Source organism: Ceratotherium simum, chromosome 7, assembly GCF_057802395.1.
Source record: "Ceratotherium simum simum isolate JZ-2026a chromosome 7, ASM5780239v1, whole genome shotgun sequence".
NCBI classification, from domain to species: domain Eukaryota; kingdom Metazoa; phylum Chordata; class Mammalia; order Perissodactyla; family Rhinocerotidae; genus Ceratotherium; species Ceratotherium simum.
In genome coordinates, this window is record NC_141906.1 from 66,619,354 (window position 1) to 66,626,512 (window position 7,159).

Consider the following 7,159-nt stretch of genomic DNA (forward strand, 5'->3'; position numbering starts at 1 on the left):
CAGCATGCCTTTCTGATGTGTCTGTTTGCCTTAGGACAAAATGGGTGGAAGTAAGATTTTCTCATGGCTCCAGGCCCCCATATGACAGTGGACATTAGGATGTGACATTCTCATTTTTCCTGCAGGAGAAAGAGGGATTTTTATCTTCTCTCTGGAAGAGGGAATGACAGGAAAGCCACAGCAGCCAGGGCTGGAAGACAGACTGTGGTTTCTCATCATTAGAAAAATTAAAGTATACAGACAGAAATGTGGTTTTGCTTCATAACTGTATCCTGTCAACTAAATATTTCATTTAGACCTAATGCCTGAGCCAAATGAGAATCTCGAGCAAAACTGCACTATTAGAATACACTTAATTATTGATTCAGCCAGGCAAAAAATAAAAAATAAAGAAACCGGGCAGTACTCTAATTCCTCTTATCAAGCATCTCGAGTGCTAATATGCACTTGAACAGCTGCTGTTATCCTGGGGAGCCCACTGCCTTCAGCTGCAAAATGTACAACTTCACACCAGCCACATTGAACCAGATTGAGGGCGACAACGAAGACTCGTCTCCTTCCAGCCTCATTTCCCCGCTCAGGGAGGGGTAGGGGCAGAGGTCCTATAAGCCAGCACCAAGAGGGAGGCTCCCGCTATACTTCTTTCTAACCTCCTATCTCATATGTATAGAAGACACCAGATTATTTCTCTGGTTCCCAAGCTGGAAATTTTGGACATGCCCCAAATATCGTTCTTGTACTATCTAAATGTCTTGTATTTCTTCCCTTTTTTTTAAATAATGAAGATAATGGTTTATGATCCTAGCACTAAAAGGGACTCCAGGAGTCATCTGATTCAACCCTCTCATTTATGCAGATGGAGTTATTGAGGCTATGGAGGCTGGAGTGAGGTGCCCCAGGTCACATCGTGTTAGTGGGAATGATAGAATTAAAACTCAAGTTTCATCACCAAATTTGAGGAAGTTTAAAAGTCTTCCAAAGACAGAGGTGATAGAACTAGCAAGTTGGAAGGAGCCTTCAGAGCCCTCCTGTCCCTACCTCTGCTCTCAGGGTAGCCCTTGACCTAAATCCTACTCTCTCGTCAAAATGGTCTCCCTAATGTCCCCACAAAAGTTTCTCTTCCTTTGGGGTGACCAACCGTGCCAGTCTGCCCAGGACTGAGGAGATTCCCCAGCAAACTGGGCAAGCTGGGCACCATACTTCTTTTGTTCACACGGTCCCTTCTATCTGAGTTGTAATTTTCTTGCTTCTGTCTATACAAATCCTTCTTAGCTCAAGTCTGACTACTTCTACAATAATTTACCTAGCTATTTTTCCTTCTTTAAAATTTCATTGCAATTAGAGTCCATGCCAAATCTCTTGTGTGTGCACAGCGAAGCTGTGTTGGCCAATCTTCTTTATTAGTTTATGTGCCTCACTGTGGGATTTCTAACTTCACTGGAAACTTCCCAAGTGAAAGGACTGTGCTTAACTCCTGTCCTGTATCCCATTTACCGCGGCTCTTGCAGACTGGAAGTTCTCCATTCCATCGAACCTAATTCCCTCCTGCTGAATTTTAACTCTTGTATTTCTTACTCTTTCCTCAGAAAAGATAGACAGGAACTGACTTTCCCACCAGGACTAGTCCTAAAACATGAAGTCAATGCCTAAAACCCCTCCCAGCTCTGTCACTATTTCTTCTTAATGAGTATTGTCCCTTCCATCTGTCCTCCCAGGCACCATTTCTCTTTCATATTGCCCGTTGCTTTCCTTTCCACTCTTTAAATGCAGAGTCCAGACTGGACACGGTGTCTAAAGGGAGAGTGGCCAAGTGTTGTGGCTGCTGTGAGCTGGGAGGCCCATTGGCGGGGTGCTGACAAGCTTTGTCACACAGTCCTGTGGAGGAGGTAAGAGGGCTGGGGAGCTCTAGGCAGCAGCATCATCCTGTCTTCCAGAAGGACTGGCATGTGAGACTCAGCTTTTCTTGGGAAATCCCCACTTCCTGTCACCAGCAGAGCCTGTGACCGCTGGCCTTGCCCTGACACTGACCTGGGCTGCCTGGGGGAGCGCTGCAGCTTCCTTGTGCACTGATGTAAGAGAAGATGCCCATGGAGGCCTGAGGGACGCACAAAGAAGCCGACAGTTTGTGGTGTTCAGGAAAACAATAGCGGAGAGTCAGAGGATGGAAAATAGGAAATCGATGGCGTGTGGAGAATGGGCAGAGCAGTTAGGACTGGGAGCCCGGCTCTTGCCTGTGGCTGGTGGGTTAGTGTAAGCTGTGGCTGGATTTGTGTTCTCTCATGGCTCCTGAGAGACGGCAGGTTCCTGAAGCCCCTCCCATTTCCAAACCATATGGAAACTAGGGAGGCAATGAGGGTTATGGGAGTGAGGTAGGTTGATTGCAAAAATGGCTGCATTTTTTGCCTCCTATACCCATGCCTCTTGCAATGTGACTTTGTAGCTCCTTTTGTCATGAGGAGGAGTCTGTTTTCCTATCCCTTAAATCTGGACTGATTTTTTTTTTCCTTGCTTGCCAGTAAAATGCAGCAGAGGTGACAGTGTGCCAGTTCCAAGCTTAGAACCCAAGAGCTTTCGTGTGCTTCTGCTTTTTTTGGAGAAGGCATTGCCATGTGAAAAGCCCGCGCTAGCCTGCTGGATGATGACAGATACATGGCCCTGTTACTCTGTTGCCATAGTTGATAGTCAACCACCAGACACAGGACTGAGGCATCTGGACGAGCCATCCCCCAGTCTACCCACCAGCTGACCACAATCACATGAGTGAACCCAGTCAAGATCAGCCACACCTGGCCCAAATCAGCAGAACCACCCAGTAGACTAATGGACTTGTGAACAATAATAAAAGTTTACTGTTTTAAGCCATTGAGTTTTGGGGTAGCTTGCTATGCAGCAAGACTTAACTGATGCGGAATTGAAAGGGTGGAGGGAAAGGTATTGTCTTCTAAATCTGAAAGGAGTTGGGATGAATCTGGTTCTTGACTGCACACAGGCATCCCCATAATCTGGACTCCTCTTATCTCTTTGGCTGTACTTCTTGCCACTAATACATTCCTCCCTATCTCCCTGGCTCCTCCTGCAAACACACACCAAGCTGTAGCTTTACTGAGCTCCTCATTAACAGTCTGAACTCTGGCTTTGACTTCTACTTTGCACCTTCCTGGCACGTTGTCCCATTTCTCACCTTCTTTCCTTTTGCCTGGCTAATTCCTACTCAATCCTTAGGCTTCAGCTCAAGTGCCACTTCCATGTATCATCACCTCATCTCTGTTCTTTTCGTTCTCTTTATTTATGCCTCTCTAACACTTGCCACATTATGTTGAGGTCTGAAAGCCCCCCCTCCCTTCAAAGACCATTGTTCTCTGAGTCAAAAAGTACTGAAGCGTAGGTCCTAACTCAGACAGAATAAATCGTGGGATTGAGCATCCATGAATTTAAAAGCACTCAGGTGATTCTAATGCACAGTCGGGGCTGAGAACCACTACAGGTCCAGTCTATTTGGGAGAAGGTGTGTGTGCAGGGGGGAGGGGAGGGTCCCTGACATCCACACCTGCAGCTACTCCTTCATTTCCCCTCAGCTCTGTGTTGAGCCTCTGCTCCCTTTATGACCAAGCATGGTCTGGAATGCCAGGCTTGCCGTCCTTTCTTGGTGCCATGTTCTGCTGTCATTCTGGTGTCAACAGAGAAGTGATGTGAAGAAGATGTGGTTTCTCTTTGTTGCCCTTCCAATAATTTACACAAAACTGCAAACAAAGGCTATTTTTGTACAACATCATTTACTGAAGGGATGTAGGGCAAGGCAGAGGCTAGCACACAGCAAAGGACTGAGGATGAATTCTCGCTGGATTTGAACAGTCCTTTGGACCTAGCTGCCACCATCACCTTCTCTGACCTTTGCCTCTTCATGGTGATGGGTTCTTTCTTTTCCCCCAAAGCATTTGGCTTTCCCCATTTATATTCATTCCTGCCTCTTTATTCTTCCCACTTGGGCTATCTAAGTGGACGAAAATTCCTCTTTAGAATGCAGAATTCCTCCTTATAATTCTTTGATTCACTCCTCCTGGCAGACCAGGCTCTGGGGCCTGACTTTTCACCATATATGGTCCATCAAGCTGTAATGCTAAATAGAAGACAACTCTCTACTTTCAGGATTTCTGCCTCAAGCCTTCACATAAAAGTTATTCTTTTCTCTGCTACCTGTAATTCTTGCCTGTTTACTTATCTGTCTCCCTAGGAGACAGTGAGCAACTTGGGGGTTGGTTGTCTGTGGTCGTGTTCACCAATGTGTTCTCAGGGCCAAGCACAGACAGAGTCGGCGCTGAATACATATTTGTTGGATGAATGGTGCATGAATGAAAGAACGCGGGGGACCCTATGGGCCTGTGCAAAGCTGGGGCAAGGAGTATGTCTGAGCTTGCCAGAAGGGGAAAACCTTGTGGGAGGTCCTTGAAGATGCCACAGGTCAAAAACTGGGAAGTGCAGGTCAGTTGTCAAATCTATTAGGAGGAAGTTTGGTTTGAAACAAGACAGGCTAAGGGGTCCCAAGATTAATAGCCTAGAATGAAGTAGGGAGTAGAAACAAGGGTGAGAGTGGGGCACAGTGGGAGACAGGCCCAGGGACTGGGGGGGTCTGTGAGGCATGGGGGCCATTTGCCGTAGGGCCAGGGGCCAGGGGTTTACCAGAGCAGAGCTGAGGAGGGCAATGGTTGTTTTGTCCCCAAAACCACTATTTCAGATTCACTTGCCTCTCCCTTAGTACAATCTTGTATGTGTATACTTGCACACATGCACACATACACAATCACACACACTTATGTATGGACCACTTGAATCAGACTTTTAAATCAGGTGTGAAAATGCCAGTGACTTTAAAATACAGCTGATGGCAAGAACAATGATTTTTTCCTGTAAAGACGTAGTATGATAGAGTGCTTGAGAGGACTGAGTTTTGGAGTCAGACAGTCTATAATGCTGGCTTCACCTCTCAGCAGTTGTAGGACTTAGGAGGGGAAACTGCAGGAGTTTTAGCTCCAACTCCAACAGTCAAATAACAACATCTAATGCATAGGTGTACTAGGAGCATTCAATAAAATAAAACGTGTAAAACACTTAGCATAGTCCCTGGCACTCAATAAAATAAAGCTGTATTCAACAAATACTCGCTGACTGCCGACTCTGTGTCTGATGCTTTGCTAGGCTGGATGGACATGAAGAATAAGGCTGTACTCATAGGTGTTGGTGGGTAAAGACACCCTTTTTATATTTCTCTTATACATACTGTCTAAGGCCAGGAGGTTTATCCTGAGTGTTGCATCCAAGTATCTAAAAACTTGGTCTTTTAAGGCACTGATGATCCTGGGCTCAGAGAAGGAAAAGGCACTGCCTTTCAGGAGGGAAAATCGTCTATGGGGCAGCTCATTCAGCCACATCTCAGGTTTTCCTTGGAGATTTCCCACCGTCCAAAAACCAATGAGGTCTGACCTTGCAAGATGGGATGAGCTCCCAGCCCAGAGCGGTGTGACTGCAGCTGAGGACGGGCCCATTCATAATCCAGGCACAGACAGACCCGTTAGCGACATTGCTGCGGGCGGGCTATTACTTACAATATAGTTAGTGTCGCTTAACCAAAATGGATGGGACACCGTGTTGGGGAGAAGAGCCCTGAGTCTGACGGAGAGGAAAATAAGTTACAGCCGTGGTAGGCGGGTCTAGGGCAGCAGGGGACAGGGCCAGGGGCTGCTACTGAAGTCAGGTCTCCCCTCCTCAATACAATTGTTTTCCTTCTTTTGGTAAATGTCCAAGACTAAAGCTCCCAGGGAAGGATGTGAGACAAGATTAAGTCTTTGCTTGGGGAAAAGTGGATGTGGCTGCAGTAAAACTAAGAGTTATATAGGCAAGAGAGCACCAGGTGTTAGGGATGGTGGGGGCATGGCCATGGGGAAGGGGACAGTATAAGCTGTAATTGTTTGGAAATTTTTTTCAGGCCTAATGTGCACATAGCTAGGCTAGTTCTGGCACCTTAAGGGTGTACCTTGCAGTCTTCAAAGTTCAGACAATCTCTCCCTGAAAACATCAAAGGCAGCCATGGCTGTCTCTGCTGAGATTTTTTTAAACTGTCAAGTTCTAAGCCCAGACATGATTTCCTTTCCCTTATGGAATTCTTTTGCCCATGGGGACCACCTATGAATCCTAGAAAGATACAAGTAGATAAATTTTCCATTCTCCCTCGACCCTGTCCCCTTTTTAGTTTCCTTGGAGATCATCAGGGATGTCTAAAGTACAAGAAAATATATGTGAACTCTTGCTCCTTAGAAATATTTTGTGGCCAGTCCCTGGATGGGACATCCCAGTGGACCCTAAAACTCCAACACCCAGCTGGAGTCCCACCTCCCCAGTGAAGTCTTCCACGAACTAACCTGACCCATGTTGCTTTTTTCTGCATTCGGTACAGAGATAGTAGTATTAGAGCCTAAGAGTACAGGCCTGGGTGAGACATAGGGACTCCAAACCAAAGTCTGCAACCTTTGAGCAGTGTAAACTTACTTACTTCTTTAAGTCTCTGATGTTCACTATAAAATGGATTAACTATAGTGCATACTTCACAGAATGATGTGATAATATTGAGACAACGTAAATAAACTATGTAGCACTGTGAGCGCTCACTAAAGAGTGTTATTTTTCTTTATTTCTTTGTTTTCAGAATTGGGAAACATCAGAGGACTCTGTTCCAGGAGTCAAGTGATGGACGTTCTTGTTCCAGCTTCATTGCTAAATAGCAGGGTGACCTTGGATGGGTCATTTTATCTTAATCTCTCAATTTTGTAACTTATAAAAGTGGGATGTTAATTTCACAGATTTGTTATGAGGATCAAAAGATAAAATGGATGTGAAAGTGCTTTGAAAGGTACTGAGATGTAGGATATAAAAAATTGGAAGGGACCTGCTGAGAGGTTATTTAACCGAACCTTCCACCACCCATCGAGACTCCACATGGAACTTTCAATAATGGAAAAATCATTCTCAAACAGCACTGTTTCACTATTGGCAAATAGAAGTGTTTTTAAAAATTACTTTAAAAAATTTATTTAACAAATATTATGGAGCACCATTTATTTTTCACCTACCGTGATTTTTCCTGGGGCATAGCAGTGAACCAGACAAA